Source organism: Ambystoma mexicanum, chromosome 4p (assembly GCF_040938575.1).
Source record: "Ambystoma mexicanum isolate Mex_15411 chromosome 4p, UKY_AmexF1_1, whole genome shotgun sequence".
Lineage (NCBI taxonomy): Eukaryota > Metazoa > Chordata > Amphibia > Caudata > Ambystomatidae > Ambystoma > Ambystoma mexicanum.
In genome coordinates, this window is record NC_090927.1 from 985281377 (window position 1) to 985305773 (window position 24397).

Here is a 24397-nt window from a genome sequence, read left to right on the forward strand (position 1 = left end):
ATACCTGATGAGTTTTTGTTTAGACCACGAATACCTATTGACGAAGAGAGGGACAGACGATCCCTATAGAATTAGAAGCAGCCATAGTATGAAGGGAAATGGCAATGCTCGAAGGAGTAAATGATGAGGGTAGACCATAGAGAACAGTAATAGCTCTCGAGGAAGGGTATATATTGACTGACAAAACTGATGACATGTTCAGGGAAAACCAAACAGACGACGAAGTGGTGTTCTTTATGAGTATCATATAATGGATAAGAATAGAAAAGAGGGAAGTCCCACAGCAAATGGTGATAATGTGGCAGCGTCCAGCATTTTTTCAGGAAGACTTGGAAAAGGTGCCAAGCGTCCTTTGGACCACAGGCCGTTATGAGGTAGGTTTATTAAAGGGAATAGCAGAAGTTAAAATAAAATAAATAAAGCTGAAGCTAGGAGCGATTTTACCTCGAGCAAAGCAGTACCTCATGTCTCGAGAGGCTGATGAAGGTGTATTTCAGACCATTTCAGCACTGATGAAACAAGGGGTTCTGGTGCCATTAGAATCGCTGTGTAATACCGCAGTGTATCCGATTCAGAAATCTAAAGGAGGGTCATGGAGATGTATACAAGATATGAGACAAATTTACCAGATTGTAGATGCAGAGTTTCCTCTAGTTCCTAATCCGGCGATGATACTAGGCAGTATCCCGGTGGAAGCTCGATATTTCGCAATGATCAATTTGAAAAATGCATGTTTTCGATCCCATTGCACAAAGACTTGCGAGACTTGACTTCCTTTACGTGCAATTGTTCTTAAGAGTGCAGTGATACAATATGTTGACGACATTTTAATGTGTAGTACCATGGAACATGAGTGCAGACAAGATTCTATTCAATTGATGACTATTCTAGCAGACACAGGATATAATGTAGACAAAGGGAAGTTACAATACTGCCAAGAAGAGATGTTATACATAGGCAGTTTATTTCACATGAAGGAAAGAGGGTGACACCTGAAAGAGCTGAGGCAATTACGAAAACCTCACAGCCAAATACAGTAAAATAGATGCAACAGTTTTTGTGGTTATGCAACTATGTTAGAGCGTGGGTGTTTGATTACAATACATACACAAACTGCTTTTGCAAGCTTTTAAGAAAACACAAGTGGATAAAGTAAAAATAGAATGGACTAGAAAAATGGAGGAAGGGTTTGAGGAGCCAAAAAAGCAATTTCTACAGTCCATGTTTTAGGAATTCCCAATTATGCTGAGGAATTTTATTTGTTTTCGCACACAAATGGGAGTCATGACAGCAGTACTTACAGTGCTTACAAAGAGAACTACATTGAGATACAAGCCTTTAGCATGCTACAGTGGGATTTTAGACCCAGTTATGAGAGGACACTTTCCTTGTGAACAGTCATTAGCTGCTGCTGTGTTCACGATTGAGAACTCTACAAGTATTGTTATGGGCTGCTCAATGACCCTCTTCGTGGAGAATGCTCCATTTGCCATTTTAAAGAAACCCAAAGGCACATTGAAATCCTAAAGAGCTTCAGTTTATGAGGTAATGATTTCAAATCCAAAGATTAAGAAGGTAAAATGTAAAATAGTGGACCCTGCCATGTTCATAACTTAGCCAATAGAAGAAAACTATCATGTTCATGACTGTGCTAATTATGTTGAATTTTATGATATACCCCAAGTGAAGGAGAATGCTTTAGCAGGAGGGGAAAATCTCTTTATTGATGGTTCTTCAAACATTGATCAGATTAGTGGGGAAAGGCATTCAGGCGCAGCATTAATGAGACATAGATTAAATGGAGAATTTGAAGTTGTAGCAAGTGCAAGGCTACCGTATCACTTTTCAGTGCAAGCGGCAGAATTAGTAGTGATTATTGTTGTGCTCGAGAAACATGAAGGGCAGGAAGTGACATCGTACAGTGACTCCGCCTACATGACATCAACCGTACATGCAGGATTAGCATGGTGGAAAAGGAAGGGCTACCTCCGTGCAGACGGCACTTCAGTGCAGCACACATCCTTATTGTACAGGCTTATTAAGTATTGTACTACAACTCGCAGTGGCCATAGTGGTTGCTAAATGTGCAGTGCACACTAAACTAACAGATTTGATCTCTTGCAGGAACGAAGCCACAGACAAAGAAGCCAAGAGGGTTGCATATTCCCCAGAGAGTATCAAAGAAAAAGTAGTTAAAACATGTTAGTGCAAGAAGGGTTAAACAAATCGTTGATAACCCAACTAATGGAGATTCAAGGGAGTGCACCACAGGAAGAGAAGGAATTGGGGAAACAAAGGGGGTGTTCCTTATCCCCCACAGAAGCATTATGGCAACAAGACAGCACTGGAAAGCCGGTGATGCCAGTAGCTTTATTAAAGGTCGTTCTTGAACAGCTGCATTACCTCGCGCATGTAACTAGGGAGAGTCTTGCTGCTACGATTGCAGAAGACTGGTTCATTCTGAATTTGTTGGAGCACGTTGTACTATTTATGGTAAACTGCATCGTGTGTCAAAGGTTTACTGCTGGGCATACACTGAGAACAATTAGAGGGGTAATACCTCGACTGAATGGTCCGTTTCAGCAGTTACATATCGACTACGTCGATATGCTGCAAGTATGTAATGGATATAGGTTATCTATTAGTGGTGGTGTGTCCCTTTTCTAGATGGATCGAGGCAGGTCCGTCGGCAGACCCTGATGCCACTTGCACAACAAAGTTTTTAGTGCACAAAGTCTTCTCGAGATGGGGTGGGTTTGAAGTGCTGAGATCCGACAATGGGCCACATTTTATTAATGAGCTATTTGAACAAATAGGGCTTCTATTGAATATAAAGCATACGTTTTCTTCTGCTTATCACCCGCAAGTGAACGGAAAATGTGAGAGACTGAACGACTTCCTTAAAGAAAGGATTGCCAAGATTAAATTGAGTTTAAAGAAGGGATGGCTATATTGCCTACCCCTAGCTTTACATGCCCTTCGGAATCAGCCAGGATCAGGCCATCACCTCACCCCTCATGAACTAGTGACAGGGCGACATATGAGAACACCCCTTACACCTCCATCTAGGAGTAGAAGTGAGCTAAAACTTTAGGTGATGAATTGCACAATGATTTGACACATACGACCTCTAGCATCTATCTCATTTCAGATCAAATCAAGATACAGTGGGGTCGGTTTCAGAACACAGAAGAAGACAATTCAACAATCAACCCAGTTTAACTATTATCCGCACCTAAGCTATATGTTAGAGACCAAGTTCTCATTAAAAACTTTACTAGAAAGTGGCACGAGCCACGCTTTAATGGTCCCTTTGCGTTGAGAATATAACTCATTCAGCTGTAAAGGTCCAAGGAAGACGAACTTGGCTTCATTTAGGGGACGTAAAAGCCTACAAAGGTGAGACCCGCCCTCCCACCATTGCTGATGCAGAAGCAAGACAAGACGAAGAATTTCAGCACATGCAGACTCGATAGATGATGAAAAAGAAGGACGATAAAGCAACTACCAGCGGATGAGTGGACAGATATTTTAGCAGGAGGGCAAAGTCTTGTTGAGAATCTTAGGAATTTTGAAAATGAACTTTTAGGAACACATTGAAGCATCAAAGTTATGCCTAAATGTCAGCTCTTGATCAGAAATTGGAAATTAGATCAGTGTCCAGATTTATTTCATGGTGCATACCTGTTCCAAGCAGTCAAACATATGGTACTTTCTGACAGTGATGTTCATCGCCTTTTGTTTGCTGTCTTCGTGTTTATACTTCAAGCTTATCCTGCTCTTGTCAGAAGAGACGTTGATATTCACACTTTTTTACAGGATCCTAAAAATGGCCCAGTGATTAGAAGGCTTCTCATCGCAATAATTGAGCAAATATTACAGTTGCAAGCATAGAGAAATTTGATGATTGTATTAAAGATGATAAATGTAGAAGCTGGCACGGTTCTAGAGAATGAACAAGAGCAACAAGTACCAGGATGGTGTGAAAAGTGGATGCCTATATTTTGTGCATAATAAATGCCTGTATGATTAATCTCGTTGTCTTCCTGTTCCTCATTTTTCAGTCTCTATCATGTCAGTACTTCCCTATGATTCTTCCTACTATGGGAACTTCCTTTGATATACTTCATGAGTGGTACGAGGCTTCTAAAAGACACAGGAGCGATGCAGAGGAAGATAATGAGGAGATAAATACCTATCTAGAAAAAGATGGGATAAATACCTTTCTAGACAATGCAGCACACTTGGGTAATAACATGTGTTACCAGCACATGGGGGAAGTAGGGGAGAAATCATCTAAGGATAGTTGCTATGTCTGCACCCTCATCCCCTATGCCAGGGGTGCACAACTGATTTTGACAGAGGACCGAAAGTACCTTACATGATGGCTATAGTGGGCCGCAAAGTAAATGTGGGTGGGGCGGTAGGCGCAGTGGGTGGGGCGTGGTCGGAGGCTTTTTCAACTCCCTATTTTTATTGAACACATGGAAAAAGAATACGTTTTTGAGGTGTAACGATTTTTATTTGTATTTCAAAATTACATTTTGTACTACACATTTTCCATTGTTATCATTTATTTCTATTTAGGTATTGCATATTGTCTGTTTAATTAAATTATATATATTTTATTGACCCTTGATTGGACATTCCGTTATTTTGGACTGCTATACTTTGCTGTTTGGGTTGCCCAAGAGGAGAATGGCCTTTGTTGAGTCAGGTTTCCACAAAAAGCAAAGGATGTACATCTCCTAACTGTTCCTGTTTTAGTTTTATTATTGGGTTCACTCTTGGAGTGCAACACTATGCCCCATGGCCCCCACCCCCAACCAAACACTATGACCTATGGCCCCCACCCGTCAACCAAACACTATACCCCATGGCGCCCACCCCTCAACCAAACACTATTCCCCATGATACCCACCCCTCAAGCAAACACTATGCCCCATGGCCCCCACCCCCAACCAAACACTATGCCCCATGGCCCCCACTCCAACCAAACACTATGCCCCATGGCGTCCACCCCTCAAGCAAACACTATGCCCCATGGCTTCCACCCCCAACTGAATTCTATGCCCCATGGTGCCCACCCCTCAACCAAACTCTATGCCCAATGGTGCCCACCCCTCAACCAAACACTAAGCCCCATGGTCTCCACTACCCAACCAAACACTATGCCTAAGACCGCCACCCCAACCAAACACTATGCCCATGACACCCACCCCTCAAGCAAACACTATGCCCCATGACCCACACCCCCAACCAAACACTATGCACTATGGCCCCCACCCCAACCAAACACTACGCCCCATGTCACCCACCCCTCAAACAAACACTATGCCCCATGGCTCCCACCCCCAGCCAAACACTATGCCCCATGGCGCCCACCCCTCAACCAAACACTATGCCCCATGGCGCCCACCCCTCAACCAAACACTATGCCTCATGGCTCCCACCACTCAACCAAACACTATGCCCCATGGTACCCACTCCTCAAGCAAACACTATGCCTCATGGCTCCCACCACTCAACCAAACACTATGCCCCATGACACCCACCCCTCAAGCAAACACTATGCCCCCCGACCCACACCCCCAACCAAACACTATGCCCCATGGCCCCCACGCCTCAACCAAACACTATGCCCCATGGCTCCCACCCCTCAACCAAACACTATGCCCCATGGCCCATGACACCCACCCCCCAACCAAACACTATGCCCTATGGCCCCCACCCCCCAACCAAACACCATGCCCCATGCCACCAAGCATGCACCATGCATACATACTCGTACAGACCCCAACCCCCCACCCCCGCATACGACTAACAAGCATACACCATGTACCCATACAGACCCGAACCCCCACCCCCAACTCAGCATAGAAACTCGGAAGCATACACCATGCACCCATACAAACCCGAGCCCCCTAACCTCCAACTCAGCACACAAACTCACAAGCATACACCATGCACCCATACAATCCGAACCCCCAACCCCAACTCAGCACACAAACTCAAAAGCATACACCAATACACTATGCACCCATACAGACACCACCCCCCACCCCCACATACAGACTAACGAGCATACGCCATGCACCCATACAGACCCTCACCCCCCACCCTCCAACTCACCAAACAAACTCACAAGCATGCACCCATACAGACCCGGACCCCCAACCCCCAGCTCACCAAACAAACTCACAAGCATGCATCCATACAGACCCGAACCCCCCACCCCTGCATCTCAACATACTCTGAACAGGCACACAAAAACAAACATTCAGGCAGACCTGACACCCCCCTCCCACCCAGCATCTCAACATACACTGCGCTTGCACACAAAAACATTCAGGCAGATCCGACACACATCCCACACCAGCATCTCAACATACAAGCAGGACAAAGACCCGCCACACACACATCCCACCCAAACAATCTGTACTTACCGGACGTGCTGGAAGGCAGGCTAGCTGGAACGCTGGTGAGGTCTGGTACTACGGTTGGCGTGGCAAGGCTGAAATGCCTTCCGGCATCAAGCCTTTTGACCACGCCGGCTGTAGTGCTGGCCCTCCATTGGTGCAGCACACACTCACTACGTGGCTCGTAGGAGCTACGTGGTGCGTGTGCACTGAACCAATGAGGGTCAGTGTTTTGTCCGGCCTGGAAGACAACAAAGGCCTTTCCTAATGGAGGACGGCGGATGCTGCTTTCGGGCCGCCCTCCATTAGGAAAGTCTTTGTTGCTAGCGGGCCGGACAAAACAGCATGGCGGGCCGCAACTGGCCCGCGGGTCGTAAGTTGTGCACCCATACCCTATGCCATGAATACAGTGAGAACTTTCATCTCCAGAGAAGCCCCAAAACACGATGCCAGGTGCCTTGAGCATCTTGCAGCATGTATGACCAGAGGACAATTTCAGGGAAGTTGCGCCACTTTGCGATGGAAATCGAAATGGGTGTTTCCATTCCAGGATGATTATATCAAGACTACACAAATGTAAAGTGAACCTGGATGGGAGAGCAAGATGCTTGTGTATCCTGCAGCAGAACAGGTAGATGTAGTCATTGAAGACATGATGAGAATGGATTGCCCTGATATTACAGAAATAGCTGGATCGCCTGGATGTTGGGAACAAACTCAAGTCTTAGTCTATGGATGAGTGAAGACCAAGAAGGGATGGGAAGGAGGGATGATGTCCTGTGCAGCTCATCTACTGAAGCTGAGTATGTGCAAGAGGTACAGAGAGTGAACAATGGATTCTTGGGTGGCTTGGACGGCCATGTAAAGGGTCGCACTCTGGAGGAGCTCCGCTGATCCTGTTTTGATCCTGATGGAGGGGTGCGTCCACGGGGGCCGGCCGACGCTGGAAATCGATGTCCAGGTGTGGGAATGCCACCACTACACCCGCTGAAAGTTTGTGATGTCTAGGAGACCCGGGAACCGAAATAAATGCGATTGACTGGGATGAGCCCTGAGCAGGCCGACAAGACAAAATGGCGGCGACACTTTGCGAACACCGAGGACCGTGAAGTCAGTGTCGCGATCACGAGTGCAGGACCCATGGGTCCCTTCGCTTGGGGACTAGTACACGTGAGCGCCGCCTAGGACGCACGGTGGCCCGGCGAGCTGGAGGGCCGAACGGATGTAGCTGTGACGACGGGACCGTGGGCCCGGTGGTTGGGGTGCTCTGGGCGTGTTGGATGCCCCATGGTGTGGTGGGCCAGGCTTTGTGCATTGAGTGGCGTGATTCCCCTTCGGTGCCTGGCGGGACGGGCCCCCGCCCGACTCATACAACAACATGACCACGAGAGGTGTGAAACCCAAGGCCAAACAGCCCACGATGGAGGCTTACGCCAAGTCCCCCTCAGGGGCGGAAGGAGGCAAGAACAAAGAGACCCCCGTGACGGTCGCAGAGTCGCCGGGCACGATACAGGAGGTGCTGGCGGCGATTGCGGATTTCAAAGTGTCATGGGAGACCAAGTTGGGCCTCGCCATGAAAGGGCTGCAGGAAGGCTTAAACCTTAGGATCGGTGCCGTCCAGGAGGAGGTGAATCTGCTTAGACTGGATGTGAGGGCGATCTCGGAGCGCACGGGGACCATTGAGAAGGAGACGGCCACGAACACGGCAGACTGCGCTGCTCATAAAAAGGAACTACACGCCCTTGTGCAACGGGTGGGCAACCTGGAGGACAGAGCGGAGCAGGCGGAGGGACGTGCCAGGCGCAACAATATTCGCATTGTGGGCCTACCTGAAGGAACGGAAGGACCAGACCCCACGGAATTTGTGGAATCCATGTTTTTGCAGGAGATTACCGGCGGGGTGCTGACCCAGCGGTTTGCAGTCGAGAGGGCGCATAGGGCCCTAACCAGGAGGCCGCCTCCTGGGGCCCCCCCGCGGCCGGTGATCGCGAAAATTCTGAACTACCGAGATCGCGAAAAGATTCTTGAATCCTTTCGAAAAGGGGGAACGATTGACAGAGGATCGGCTAAGATCACGGCCTACCCTGACTACACGCTACAAGTACAGCGGAGTCGGATGCACTTCGGGGCGGTGAAAAGGAGACTTCGTGAAGCTGGCCATCGCTACATGCTACTCTACCCGGCCAAATTGAAAGTTTTTTACAGAAACAGATCCCTGTTCTTTGAAACACCGACTGAAGCAATGGACTGGCTAGATGCGCTGGGCAGTCCTCAAGAACCGGGCATCCAGGCAGAGACTACGGAAGATAAGTAGCTTACGGTTGGGTCGCCTAGGGCAATGGGGCCGAGACATTGGGACTTGAATATAGTCATTTATACGGCATATGGTGCGTATGATGCGGTGCTGACTGGCTGGCCCATTGGGCGTGCCTACCAGTGGTTACTTGGTTGGGAGCTCCGAGAGGCTTCCTTTGTCCCCAGTAGTAACATATCTAGTTAGTTAGGTCGCTGTTAGATCGGCGACGCCCCGCGGGGTCCTACTCCTTGAATACAGGATAAGACCAGACGCGGGTGGGCCTGAGATCCAGGGATGGAGCTGGGCTTTTGTTGGGGTGGGAGGGGTTGTTTGCTGTGGTGTGTAGTTGGGAAACAGGGAGGGGGGACGGGGATCAAGGACGGAAGAGCCGGCGGAGAGTTAGACCAAGGGAGCATTGTGGGGAGGGCGGGGCTGAGTATAGACCGAACTGATGGCATCGGATAGTCTTCGCATAGCTACCTGGAATGTCCGAGGCCTCAATAGTTACCTCAAGCGGAACAAGGTAATGCTATACCTGAAGAGGATGCAGATAGATATAGCCCTGCTACAAGAGACCCACCTCACTAGGGAGAAATTGGAGGTGGTCAAGAGGAAGTGGAAGGGCAATGTGGTGTGTGCCACGTACTCGGCGTATGCTAGAGGGGTCATCACCTGGGTGGCGCCGCACGTGCCGTTCCGGGTGCTTGACTCGATAGTGGACCCGGAGGGCAGAATGGTGGCGATAACAGGACTCCTGGAGAACAGGGAAGTACACATCCTCAACCTGTATACCGCCAATCATGATACTGCAGCCTACTTTAGGTCCCTCTATGGCAAACTAGGCCCCCTGGTAGGGGGTGCGATGGTGTGGGGTGGGGACTTCAACTGCGTATTTGATCCCAAAATCGACCGGTCCGCTGATGCCAAAGGGAAAATGTCGCCGGCGGCCAAGGCGCTCGGGACATTGCTGGGAGACCTGGGACTGGTAGATGTGTGGAGAAAACTCCACCCCACAGATAGGCAGTATTCGCACTATGCGGCGCCATACGATTCATACACGAGATTGGATTATGTGTTTGGAACTGCCGAGATAGCGGGTGAAATAGTGGGGGCGGAATACAAGGCCCGAGTATTGTCGGACCATTCGCCCCTGGTGGTAGAGTGGCGACACCAACCCCCTAGGCCTCGGGTCCCCACATGGAGGCTCCGGTCGGAGGCACTGCAGGATGAGGGATTCCGGGAGGACCTGAGGGTTGCCATCGGGGAATACTTTGAGATAAACACGGGTAGCGTGCGCTCTGTGGGAACTCTGTGGGAGGCCTTTAAGGTAGTGGTGCGCGGAGAGGCCATCTCTAAATCCAAAGGACTTCAAGGGGCTATCGAGAGGGAGCTTCAGGACACCGAAAGGGAACTGGAGAGCCTACCTCGTCTCGAGAACGCCACTCAGGAAGACAAGACTAGGGCGAGGGACCTTCAGGTGGCGTGCAGCGCTCTTTGGGATCGACTATGCAAATTGAACCATAGGAAATACACCGAGAGGCTGCACGCGGGGGGCGACAAGCCAGGCAGACTGCTGGCCTGGCTGTACAAGAACGAGTCCCCCCGGGTGGTTATTCATGAGATCTGTGGTGAGGACGGTTGTCTTCGCAACACTCAGGATGGGGTGAACGAGGAATTCCTCAGGTTCTACAAACGTTTGTATGAGGACACTGGGGAGGACAGGAGTCAGGACATCCTGAACACACTGGAAGACATTGGTCTGCCCACCCTAGACGACCTGGAGCGGGAGGAACTGGACGCCCCTATCACTTCAGACGAGCTGGAGGTGGTGATCCGGGGCCTCCCCATGTGTAAGGCACCTGGAACGGATGGACTGCCTAGTGAGTTTTACAAGGTGTACGTGCAGGAGCTGCTCCAGCCACTGCTGGCCTTGTTTAACGAGGAATACGAACAGGGACTCCTGCATTTCTTCGTGAACGTCCCGTATCTGATCCCTAAGAGCCTATTTGTGCGACTTCATAGTATGTGTAGGGGCTTCGTGTGGGGTAACTCCAGGAATAGGGTGGCCCTGTGGAAGCTCCAGAACCCGCACGAGAAGGGGGGTATAGGCTTGCCCAACTTCGAACTATATTATCTGGCGGGGCAGCTGTTGTATGTGGCCAGGTGGTTGTCTGATGAAGATTCGGCGGAATCTAGGTTGCTGCGGGAGGATGCGGCCCCATACTTCCTGAGAGAGGTGGTGTGGCTACAAAGGAATAAACTGACGGGAAGAGGGCGGCTATTGAGGTTGGGATGGGAGGTCTGGCACAGAACGTGGAAATTGATGGGGGAGTCAGAACCGCTATCTTGGCAGGTCCCGCTGGTGGCCCTGTGCGAAAACGACTCCCAACTGTTTCAGTCTGTCCCTAGGCACTGGGAGCCGGTGGGCCTGGCCACGCTCGGGGACATATGGCGGGAGGGGGAGGCGTTGGACTTCCAAAAGTTGCAGGATGAGACGGGGGTGCACAGAGGCCAGTACATCACCTATGCCAGGCTAGTGAAACGAGTAAGAGAGAGATGGCCGGTGACGGCACTGGCAGACGACCCTGATGCCACCTTTGAAACTATGTATGATGTCTCAGAGGGCGGGCATGAAATATCACGGATATACAAACTCCTCAGAGCGAGGGCTGGGAAAGAGTTGCCCCAACTGAGGCATGAATGGGAGGAGGAGATGGGTGGACTCATGACGGAGGGTCAGTGGAAGAGGGTCCTGTGGTATCATGAAAAAGGTGTCCCGAAATGCACGGCTCCAACAACTCCAGTTCTACATTACTCACAGGGCCTACCTGACTCCCCAGAAGATCGCACGGTTTGGAGGCTCGATCACTCAAAAATGCCCCAGGTGTGGGGAGGTGGACGCAGGGTTGCTACACATGTTTTGGGCCTGCCTGGAAGTGTATAGATTTTGGGAGGAGGTTAAGATGAAGCTCGCAGGTGGGGGAGTGGTGTTGGACGTGTGATCGGCCTGGTCGTGTATGCTTGGGATCTTCCCCAGGCCCAGACACTTTAGGCACCTGTGCAAGATGAGGGACCTGGCATATGTTCTGGCCAAATGCAAGATTGCCATGAACTGGAAATCGGACAGCAGGCCGAGAGTGGAACTATGGTGGGCGGACCTCGTGAGGTGGGCGGAGGCGGAATCCGTGGTATGGTTTGAAGCGGTCACTAGAGGGGGCGAGGTGGAGATAGGGCCCTTGCTGGCCTGGCGACAATTGGTGGCCTCTATGACCAACCCACAACAGGGTGTGGACGAATCTGAGAATTCGGAAGATGGGCCTACGGACAATGCTCCACCTGATAGTGCCCCGACTGAGGATACAAGGAAGCCGGCTCTGGCTTGATGAGGGGTGGGGGGAGTTTTTTCGTATTTTCTTTTGTGTTTCTGTAAGTAATTAACAGTTGTATTGTGTTGTGTGTTGTTTGGTTTCTAAAATATAAAATCAATAAAATATTTAAAAAAAAAAAAAAAACAATGGATTCTTGTAGAGGAGCAGCTGCATGCCTCTGCAGGAAATCTGCCCCCTACCTCCTGTGTGTTGGAAGCCTGAGATCGTGCCATGCTTGACACCAGCAGTTGTGACCATACCACGGCGAGTATTCAAAAGAGGGTACCCTCTGAGAAAGCCCTATCAAATGTATCCCTGAAGAGACAACAATCTGAGGCAGGAACTCCCTGAAGGAATATGAAAAAGAGGGAAAGAGAGGCCAGTGACGTCACAAGAGACGAGCGTGATACCCTGAGAATACTGGCTGAAGAGAATGCATGGATCTTACAGAAACTGATGACAAAGTTAAGAATCGAGTACATTTTCATATGAGATCAGAAGATTGCATGTGTGCGAAGCACTGCAGAAAATGCAAGCCGTTTAATAACTGTACAAATGCTGTAACGCAAGTAGATCAAGTAATCTTAAAAGCTGGCTACATGTAGTGAATAGACTGCAGGCAAAGCCACCATTGCATAGAAACTGGACCTCTTGTTTGCTCATGTCCTGATGACCTGCCATATGTCTAAGATTGGTAAAACCAATGCCAACCAATCCCAACTCTTAAAATGATGCCGCCCTGTAACTGTTGCATTAGCCAATTACCTGTTGCTAAGATGATGTATTTCTTACTTTTATTAATTATCGGGTGGGGCAAAGTGGGGCCATCAGGTATTCATTTCCAATGAAAAGACTAACCCATATATAAACTATATGTAGACAATTCCCCTAACCAATCCTTCAACCCCATAGGCTTTTACAACTGAGATTGTGATGTGATATCGATTATGACGTATTTTGCGGTTAAAACCTGATATTTCTTATTGGAGGGCCAGAGAGCTCTTTAGACCTGTGTGCTTTAATTGTTAATAACACAGTTTTTGCCATTTTCCTTAGCTATTTCTGTTATTGGGCGTGGGATTTCCCGGCCTGTCTCTCCCACTTGCACTAGAGCCTGTTGGCACCCCATTACATATGTGCTTCAGAACGTAATGGGCATAGTTGTCTCAGTGGCATGAGATACCAGTTTGCCGAACTGAGTGTAGCTGCCAAAACTTGATAGTCGTGGAGATTATGAAAGCCTCTGTCCCCAAGTACCACACAGAGAGATACTAAATAACTCCCTGTGCGATCCTTGAAGCCACAGGTGGAACGCCAGGAAACAGGAGCGCCGGAAACCCCAAACCGCTGTAAGGTAAGCAAGTAATTAACACAAGACCAAATGAGCAGTAACAGATAGGGAAGAAAGCTATGAACCACTAGACGGCTTATCTAGATGTGAAATGGATGAGGCATTAACCAAAATGTGGGCTCGGGTTGAACAATGTGGTTAGCGTTCTGGGAGTACTCTCAGTGTGTGGTAAGCGGCGGCAGCAGTAGGGTGGAGAAGGCTGGTCACTGCCTTTGCTGGAAATTGTGTCACACACTGGAAATACCTGTGGGAGCACTGCATGTGCAGCAGGATTTGGGGAAAGGACTTGAAGCGTGGTAGCAGTACTGGATAAGCCAAAACAGTCCGTGCGAGATCCGTGGTCGAGTGTTTCCAGAAAGACAACAGTTAGCAACAAATCCGAAAAGGAGTATCCGAAGGAGTCCAGGTATGGAAGTCCGCAGGTTGGTATACTGGAAGATCAGAGTTGCAGGCAAACAATCCAAGGAGAAAGCGAGGGGAAACCGTTAAGCAAAGTCTGTAATCCAAGACCCGAGAGTCGAAGTAAGAGAGTGCGCCAAACAGTGCTGGATAGAACAGCTGTGAAGCACTGAAAATGCGCGTACTGAAAGCATTTATCCTGTTGCTATGTTGTCACGTGATTCGTGGTTTTATCATGTAATCGGGTCTTCCGTGTCACGTGATTCATGGTTTTATCACGGATCGGGTCTTCCGTGTCATGTGATGTGGAACCGATCGGGATTGCCTGTCAACACGGCACCTGGTACGGCCTGTGATGAGGTGCCAGGGGAGTTGCCAGTGGAGAAACGGACTCAGGCATTCTGGGTGACGGTAACTGGTGCCTTTCCATGAGTGATGCAAACGGGCACCAAACCGCTGCCGCCCTAATCGAGTAGGAGTGGGTATTTGTGCAGAAGGGGCATCAGAAGAAGGGGAATCAGGGCGCATGACAGAGCCCCCCCCAAAAGGCCCATGTCCCTGTGGGCTGGACAGGCAATCGCGGTGGAAACGTGCAACAAGGCAAAAGGCATGGACGTCAGTAGTGGGAACCCATGACCGGTCCTCAGGACCGAACCTCAACCAGTCCACCAGATACTGCAACTGCCCCCTACAGATGCGGGACCCCAGGATGGCGCTACCCTCATACTCATTGGGGGCAACTACAGACACAGGAGCAGGGGGAGACACAATACGGGTCGGCCCAGGGCAGGGTTTGAGCAGAGACATATGAAACACCGGGTGCACTCGCCAACCGGCAGGGACCGAGAGGCGATAGGCCACCGGGTTCAGGACCTTGGTAACTCTGTAGGGACCAACAAACCGAGGGAGGAGCTTGCGACAACTGGGCAGATTCAGATGACGAGTAGACAACCATACCCGGTCCCCAACAGAATACACAGGTGCAACAGCCCGTTTCCTGTCTGCAGCCGCTTTCATGGTTGACTGTGCCTCCCAGAGATGAGCGAGGGTGCGGGCATGTACAGTGGTGAGGTCCCTGATGCAAGCCGAGGCAGCGGGAGTACTGGACAACGAAAGGTCAGAGAAAGGAAGAGTCCAGGGGTGTTGGCCATAGAGAGAATAAAACGAAGAGAAGCCAGTGGAGGTATGCAAGGCGTTGTTGTAGACAAACTCGGCGAGATGCAACAAGCGAAGCCATGATTTTTGATGTTGCAATGACAAACAACGCAAATACTGCTCCATGACCTGGTTCACCCTTTCCGTTTGCCCGTCCGTTTCTGGGTGATAAGCAGAGGAGAAACGGGTGTCTATACCAAGCAATTTAGTGAGAGCCCGCCAGAATCGGGACGTGAATTGCGAACCCCTGTCAGAAATTAGGACAGAGGGCAACCCAAACAAGCAGAAAATGGACTTGTCGGCCAAAACGGGAGCGGAAGGTATTCCTGAGCAAGGAATAAAGCGAGCCATTTTTGTGAATGAATCAACCACCACCCACACCGTGTCGCAACCCTGCACTCGGGGTAGATCTGTGACAAAATCCATTGTGAGGGTGTGCCAGGGTTTCGAGGTATGGGCAGTGGTTGAAGCAGACCCTAGCGGTTGCATACTGAGCATGTGTTCACATAATTGTCTACATCTCGTCTCATCAAAGGCCACCAACACCAATGTCTAAGTAAGGCTAGGGTACGCCGTTGACCCGGGTGTCCATTGATGATGGTGTTGCGGGACCATTCCAATGCTAGATTATGGGTATCACTGGTGGGCAACACTAATCTATCCTGTACGAAGGGCAGGCCATCGTGTTATACAGGATCCCATTCCGATAGCTGGTGTGGATACTGGGAAGCCCATAGCCATATGGAGGTTAACAAAGGCAGAGGAGGAGTGCAAAGGCAAACAACGTGACTCTGATCTAGTAAGGTTTTGGGAAATATCGGAAGGGAAACCCCCCCTGGGGAGCGGGATAGGTCATATGCCTTACCATGTGTCACACCCGGCCTGTGCTTTATCTGGAAGTCATATGCAACAAAGAACAGGTGCCATCAAACTTGAAGCCAGGTCCTGTAGGTTACGATGGTCCGTAAACACGGTAGTCTGGTGCTTGGCCCCTAAGAGGTGGTGCCTCCATACTTGGAAGTCGTCCTTTATTGCTAGGAGTTCTTTCTCTGTGATGGTGTAATAGGATTCAGTGGTAGTGACCTTGCGTAAATGAAACGACACAGGGTGTGGACGTCCAGAAAACGGGCATGTCTGAGAAAGTACAGCCCCCAATGCAAATGACGATGCATCCGCCTCCACCACAAAGGGTAGTTCAGGATCGGGATGTTGGAGAACCGGGGCAGTGGTAAAGGCAGATTTGAGTGACTCAAAGGCTGCTTGGCGCTCTGTTGACCATGTAAACGGGACGTGAGGGCTAGTCAAGGGTGTAAGAGGTGCCACGATAGAAGAAAACACCGAGATGAACCGTCTATATAATTTGGCGAACCCAAGGAATGACTGTAGGGTCTTGAGGTTCACTGAAACAGGCCAATCCAGGACAGCACGGATTTTGGACTGATTCATGGCCAGTCCTCCTGGTGAAATATGGAAGCCTAAGAACTCGACTTCCTTGGTGTGAAACTGGCATTTTTTTGGTTTGGCAAAAAGAGCGTTTCTGCGCAACCGGGACAATACTTCCCTTACATGTGACACATGTTCCTCTAAAGAGGAAGAAAACACGAGAATGTCATCCAGATAGGCAATGACATATATGTCCAAGATATCACTGAACACCTCGTTCATAAACCGCTGGAACGTAGCTGGTGCATTGCACAGCCCGATGGGCATAACTGTATATCCATACAGACCGTGTCGGGTACAGAACACCATCTTCCACTCGTCTCCCTCACGAATACGGACCAAATTATATGCCCCTTTGAGGTCGAGTTTAGTGTAGACGGAAGCGTGAGTCAATCTATCCAGCAACAGGGTAATGAGTGGGACAGGGTAACGTTTTTTATCGTGATTGCGTTTAATCGCCTGTAATCAACACAAGGGCAGAGATCACTCTCTTTTTTTAGGGACAAAGAATATCGGACTGGCTGAGGGTGAAGTAGAGGGTCGGATGTGGCCCAGGCGCAGGGCTTTTTGGATGTAGTCTTTTAGAGCCTGGTCTTCTGAGGGGGAGAGGGAGTAGACCCGTCCATTGGGTATCATGGAGTCGGGAACAAGGTCTATAGGACAGTCATAGGACCGATGCGGGGGCAGGATCTGTGCGGTCCCTTCATCAAATACTGCCTGGTACTCATGATAAGCTGCGGTTATCCCAGCTGTGATGGCACCTACCGTGTGTGGGACTGATTTGGGTGGCTCATCGACGTCGCTTACAGTGAGGAGCGCGACAACCCCTAATGCTCGTGATGGCGTAAGCAACCCCTCAGGTTCTATGAGACAGAAGTTTTGACAGATGTCAGATTCGAAATGGACTTGTCCTGTTCCTCAGTTGATAAGCAGGTTTTGCCTTCTTAACCAGGGAATACCCAGGATAATACCAAACGGTGGCATGGATATTAGATCAAACGTAAGTGTCTCCCTGTGTGTATCCTGGATGACTACTATGAGGGGCACAGCTTGTTGTCTGATGGGGCCAGAAGCAAGGGATGTACCGTCCACGGCTTGCACCAGTTCTGGGTATTTCTTGTCAACCAGGGGTAAATTGAGGGTATCAGCCAATGTTATGTCAATATAGTTGCCTGTAGCCCCAGAATCAATGACGATCTGGGCTGGGTGTGAGGTATCAGAGTCGGGATTCAGAATAGCTTGAACTATAACTGTTCTTATGCATCCGAACGCGGGGACTGAATCAGAGGGGGACTGGTGAGTGCTCGCCCTAGTCCCCATGTTTAGGGCCGAGCTTTCTGAAAAACCTGGTTCTTATGCTTTGGATGGCACGGGCAGTCCTTGACATAGTGTCCGTTAAGACCACAGTAAAAACAGGCGTTGTCCGCTCTCTGACGTTCTCTTTCCGTGGTGGTTATGGGACTATGAATTCCCCCGACCTGCATAGGTTCGCCGGGAGAGTCGGGAGGCAGAGTATGGGATTGTGCGCCGGAAAATCCGGCTTCAGCCTTCCGTTCGGCTCTCCATGCGTCTACCTGTAAAGTCAGATCCACCAGGTCAGGGTACATCCTTGTCAAAGATGGTACAATAGAAAGGGCCTCTTTCATGATGTTATTCAGTCCCGTGTAGAACACCAAAGCCTTTTTATTCTCAGGCCATGAGGTTTCTACCGAAAGCTGGTTGAAACGAGTTATGTACTCTATGAGGGTGTTTTTTCCCTGGGTTAGGTCAAGCAACTCTAAGTCTCGTGACTGGGCCTTGTGTCGGGTGTCGAACACCCGGGACATCTCTGTCACCAATAGGTCAAAATCATATAGGGCCTGGTTGTCATTTTCTAGCAGAGGGTTAGCCCAAGTAGCTGCGATGCCAGCCAGATGGGACAACGTGAAGGCGACCTTGGTGGTGGAATCGGGGAAGCCAGTGGTCTGCAGAGAAAGTGGAGTTTGCACTGGTTCAGGAACGTGCAGAACTTTCTGGGTCACATTGGTATCTCTCGGGGGCTGCCAAGGGGAAAGGTTTAGGAACCACCAACGGGACCGGGACGGGCAGTGTACTAACGGGAGCTGTGGCTTGTGGGGTTAAATCCCCGAACTCAGGATCAGCGGGTAAGCAGTGGCATGCACTCTGTAGGGAGTCAAGCCGGTGGTGAATGGCAGTGGTGGCTGCTGCCATATATGCTCTTAGGACGGTAACAGCTTGGACCAAAGCGGCCACGGGGTCTCCAGGAGAGGCCTCCATAATCCAGTCGACAAACAGGCTTCACAGTCTGTCAAAACTTGATAGTCGTGGAGATTATGAAAGCCTCCGTCCCCAAGTACCACACAGAGAGATACTAAATAACTCCCTGTGCGATCCTTGAAGCCACTGGTATTAGGTGCTGGAACACCAGGAACCAGGAGCGCCGGAATCCCCAAACCGCTGTAAGGCAAGAAAGTAATTAACACAAGACCAAATGAGCAGTAACAGATAGGGAAGAAAGCTACGAACCACTAGACGGCTTACCTAGATGTGAAATGGATGAGGCATTAACCAAACCGTGGGCTCGGGGCGAACAATGTGGTGAGCGTTCTGGGAGTACCCCCAGTGTGTGGTAAGCAGCGGCAGCAGTAGGGTGGAGAAGGCTGGTCACTGCCTTTGCCGGAAATCGTGTCACACACTGGAAATACCTGTGGGAGCACTGCGGTTCCAGCAGGATTTGGGGAAAGGACTTGAAGCGTGGTAGCAGTACTGGATAAGCCAAAACAGTCCGTGTGAGATCCGTGGTCGAGTGTTTCCAGAAAGACAAAAGTTAACAACAAATCCGAAAGGAGTATCCGAAGGAGTCCAGGTATGGAAGTCCGTAGATCGGTATACCGGAAGAGCAGAGTTGCAGGCAAACAATCCAAGGAGAAAGCGAGGGGAAACCGTTAAGCAAAGTCCGTAATCCAAGAGCCGAGAGTCGAAGTTCAAGAGTGCGCCAAACAGTGCTGGATAGAACAGCTGTGAAGCACTGAAAAGGAGCGTACTCAAAGCATTTATCCTGTTGCTATGTTGTCATGTGATCGGGTATTCTGTGTCACGTGATTCGTGGTTTTGTCACATAATCGGGTCTTACGTGTCACGTGATTCATGGTTTTATCACGTGATCGGGTCTTCCGTGTCATGTGATGCGGACCCAATCGGGGTTGCCTGTCAACAGGGCGCCTGATACGGCCTGTGACGAGGTGCCAGGGAAGTTGCCAATGGAGCAACGGACGCAGGCGTTCTGGGTGACGGTAACTGGTGCCTTTCCATGAGTGATGCCAACGGGCACCGAACCGCTGCCGCCCTAATCGAGTAGGAGTGGGTATGTGTGCAGAAGGGGCATCAGAAGAAGGGGAATCAGGACGCATGACAGTAGCATTAGTTTGATGTTGCATCAAAAGGGTGGAGTCAAATATTAGACTCCCAGTGTCTTTGCCTGTGTGAGTGATATTTGGAAGTGTGTGACAGAGCAGCAGCTACCAGCAGCTCTTTTTCAATCTTTTTGAAGATGTGTTCTATTTAATGTATTTTTGATTATAGATCTTTCCGGAGGCTAAAGACAATCTTCATACATCTGCATAGTTCTTAAAGATCGCTTGTAGGTCCAATAACAGATTGTGTAGGGGTTTAAGAAATACATTAAAGATATGGGGTGACATGCAGAAACGCTGAGATACACGACACGTTGCAATTTCTGAGTCTGAAAAGACTTTTCCATCTTTACCCTGGAGGAACTATTAGATTGGAATAAAGAGCTCAGAGGGCTTTATGCGAAGCCCCTCCAACCTCTTATATATGTTTGATTAAGAGAGCAGGGTCTAAAGAAGAAAGATCTAGTAACATAAGTAATCTGTCATCTCCACAGTTCGAGCTAAGTCATCCTTTATATCTATCAAGGCGAGTTTGGTGCCTCTCCCAGGGTGGAAGCCAGACCCTTGACTGCCCAGTAGATTCACATTTTCTAAGAAATTCTGGAGTTGCATGGTGGCTGCTTTATCTAATATTTTTTTAATAAAAATGGGACATTTGTTCTACGGCAGTATCATGAGCAATCCTTAGGCTCTAAAGTAGAATGTTAGCAAAAATGGTGTGGCCAAGACTTGTTGAAGAGCTTTTTGGATATAAGGTAAAGATGGGATTATTAAGAAACATGACAACTTGGCTTATAGACTTTACACAGTTTACAAAGTGGCTGGGTTCAATTTGCTAACAATGTGTGCAGTGTCTTGTAGATATATATTCAGGAAACATGTAATTGAATAGGACTATCTTCAGACGTAGCAGTCAAATGTTTTGTGCCCACGATATCAGTACCTGAGCTGGAGTGGACCGTGTTGCTGGGATCCTTAGTCTGGTTTTGGTCCTTTGTTTTTGGGGAAGAAGGATTGAATGGAATTACAGTATCCAGGGGTATAATCCGCATTAGCTGGCCAGAGACATGGTCTGGAGACTGTAAAATACTAAACATCGCTTTTGTACAATTATTGGCTGAATCAATTTGTGAGGCATAAAACATTAGTCAAGTGAAATAAGCACGCTCTGGTAAGTAACAATACATTTATTTCTCTGGACCCCCGGAGCAGCTCATAAATCAACTGACCCGTGTGGAATGTTGATCCATGAAGCTGGACCAACATTCCACATGCCCCAAACATTACAACCAATTACAATATATCCTCTTCCGTTAATAGTAATAAAATGCAACAACAAATGAAGAAATACAATGACAACATGCGTGAAGTGAAACAGGCTAATAAAAATGGAAATCAAAGTTGATGAGAACAAAGAAGGAACATATAAATGCATCCACAACGATAACTGGTATGCACCCTCTATCAACACAAAATAGTGATACATATTATAACACATAGTCCTTAAATTTTGCACGGAGTCCACAACGTCTAGCAGGATGCCCCTCCCCAACACGCACATCTTCCCCCATCCTTCCAGCATCACTGCCACCCTGGCCAGCCACACCGTGTTCCACACCTACCTCACTCGTACCACCATAAACCTCCTCACTCGTACCACCATCAACCTCCATACCCACTCCATCATCCACCCTATCAGGCATAAAATCCAGAACACCACTCCACACCTCCTCACCTCCTCACCTCCTCGGCACCCGGACCCGGCTGACTGCCGAGGTCCTTTCACCTCCTCAGCCCGAGGGCGGGTGACACACGAATCCGCAGCCCCCCCCCCCAAGTGCGCAGGCAGCTCCGCAGACCTGGTGGATCGCCGCAGTCCCACCTGACTATCCCAGCCCAGGCCTGGGCTCGTAGCTCTTCGCGACCGCTCATCTCTGCCAACCGGACTGGGGGCACCGGTATGTCTGGTCCTGCACGCGTGGATGCAGGGGTCCAGGCTCGTCGCCAATGAAATAAGCATGCTCTGGTAAGTAACAATACTTTTATTTCTCTTGACCCCCGGAGCAGCCGCCGCCGAAGGCTCATAAATCAACTGACCCTTGTGGAATGTTGATCCATGAAGCTGGACCGACATTCCACACGCGCCAGCCATTACAACCAATTACAACATCTAGCCTCAGCAACAGCCGGTTTATATTCACAACACGTTTAAGATTTCCAGTATTTTTCAGATTAGGATTCCACCTTCATCTTGTTGCTATGCTCCTGAGCACAGTTATAAGATTTCTAAGCTTGCAGAAATACTATTTGCTACCCATATTATTGGGTTTAACATATTTTGTTTGTACTGAAACAACATCATCAATCACGTTTAATTAAATATTGATTATAAGTGCAAACAGTATATTCTGTTAGTTTCATAAATATGGATTTAAATAGCTGCACATTTCTGTTTATTCCTATGGGTAATATGATTTTTCTCTTGTTGCTTCATATATAGAGCTGCAGGATTACACATATTAAATATTAAAAGACATTGCAGAATGGTCAAACCAAAACATATTACATGTACGCAGCAGATGCTACCCAGTAGCATAGGAGCAATCCCGCCTCAAGACTGTAGATACGCAAACAGTGTAACAACAGCACATGAATCCAGTAAAGGGGTGTAACATGAGCAGTGAAGTGCCCTAAAACATAAGCGACAGAGTAGCACAGCAAAACCACCCACAACCCTGAAAAATAGGTGTCGCCCCTCCCACTCCCCCGCCTAGCCTGAGTTCCCTCGGTTGCTATTCCAAAAAGCTCGTAATAACTAGAGTAGGTATAACGCGACAGGTCCCGTGCATGCATTAAACTATCCCTCAAGACCCTCGGGCCATGAGGAGGTTCCAATGAACCTAAGTCACTGTACACTAAAAGTCTTAATAACACCTGGAGTCTAGACGTCCATAACCTGAAGAGAAAAAATGAATGTAAGACAAAATAACCAGAACGAGACAGTATATGTCACCAACAGAAGCCACCACGGGCAAGGCACACTCACACTCATCTACACACACAGGATTCACATTACAACTGACACATTGCTAGTTTGAGCTCCAACAGAAACAGAAGCAAATCAGAAGCAAATGCAATGAGGTACTTAGCTGCCGACAAGAATATTATATATTCACACTATGTCTGGCACAAACGTAGGAAGGGCCAGAAGCAAATGTGCATCACAATGTTGGCAGAGGTTCTGAAAGTGACGAAAAAACACTATGCGTTGAAGGCGCGACCTCATACAAGAATCCTTCATAAGTATGGGCAGAGGGAACAGGAAAGAACTTGAATTCACACCAATGGAGAGACCTTCATGTGGCAACACTGAACCTTTCGACCCAAGCGTACCTTGAAATTCATACAGCAGCTCATATACTGAAGGCTGCTTTTGAAAATTCAGGAAATAGCACTCCCGTTGTATCCCCCTGGCAATGTTTAACCTAGAAGAAGCAGCTGGTGCAGCATGACAGGGGCATAGTGTCACGGGTTTCCCCCCTTCTCACCTGTCTGTGTTGTTTACTGGAGTTCTTTGAAGGAGTCTTCTTGCGCACAGTTCGGGTCTTGCATAACCCTGTGCGAACGTCCTCGGGTTCCAGCATGCGTTCAGCGTTCCGACTCCTGGAACGTTCAGAATGTCCGGGAAGTCCTGGAAAACGATGAAGAGTGCACTCGGAGACGGGTACAAGCAGGTCCGGGATGCAAGAGGTAATAAAGAGGAAGGGAATGAATGAGGAAGAAAAAATAGGGGTCAGGGGCCAGGAATCAAGGAAGTTAGCGAGAGAGAACTACGGCAGCACACGTCTAGCCACTGCAAGCGGTAGCATTGAGACGCGCGGGGCCGCAGGGGCGTGGCTTCTTTATAGAACATGCTGCGTCCGACGCGGAGTGCAAGCCCCTATGTGTCAGGGACCAGGAAGTCCAAAAGGGACGCGTCCGAAGGTTCACGACACATAGTCTGGGACGCACACGCACTTTAGAAGTCGTGTGCTTTGGAGGAAGCCATCAGGGTGCCCGGTCAAATGATCGACCCAAAAGGGTCGAATGACAAAAGGGTCGAGTCAATTCGACTAAAAACAAAAGGGTTGAATTTTTTTTTTAAATGTATATATGTTTTTTTTTGCTTTAAGAAACATGGCAGCCCCATGGCCACACACAAGAGTTCTGTTGGCGAGACTTTCCAAGTTTCCATTCCCCTCACACTGGGGAAAATGCCTGGGTGATGCATACAAATCCTCCTTGCACGTCTTCTTAATAGCTCACAGCATCCTGGGGTGTGGCGCTCTGGGGCAAGACGGTCCAATGTCGGACATACACCCTAGATTGCTCTGAGGGGCAGAGTGGTTGGGTCACAGGATCTTACAAAGCAAGAAAGGCAGATACGAGAGAAAAAAAGCATATCACAACACCACCATATACCAATTGCAGTCCCAAATATCTCATCTTATGCCACTTAATGCCTCATATGCCTGGTGTAGTCATAACATGTAAGGCACAGTCTCACATGTCGA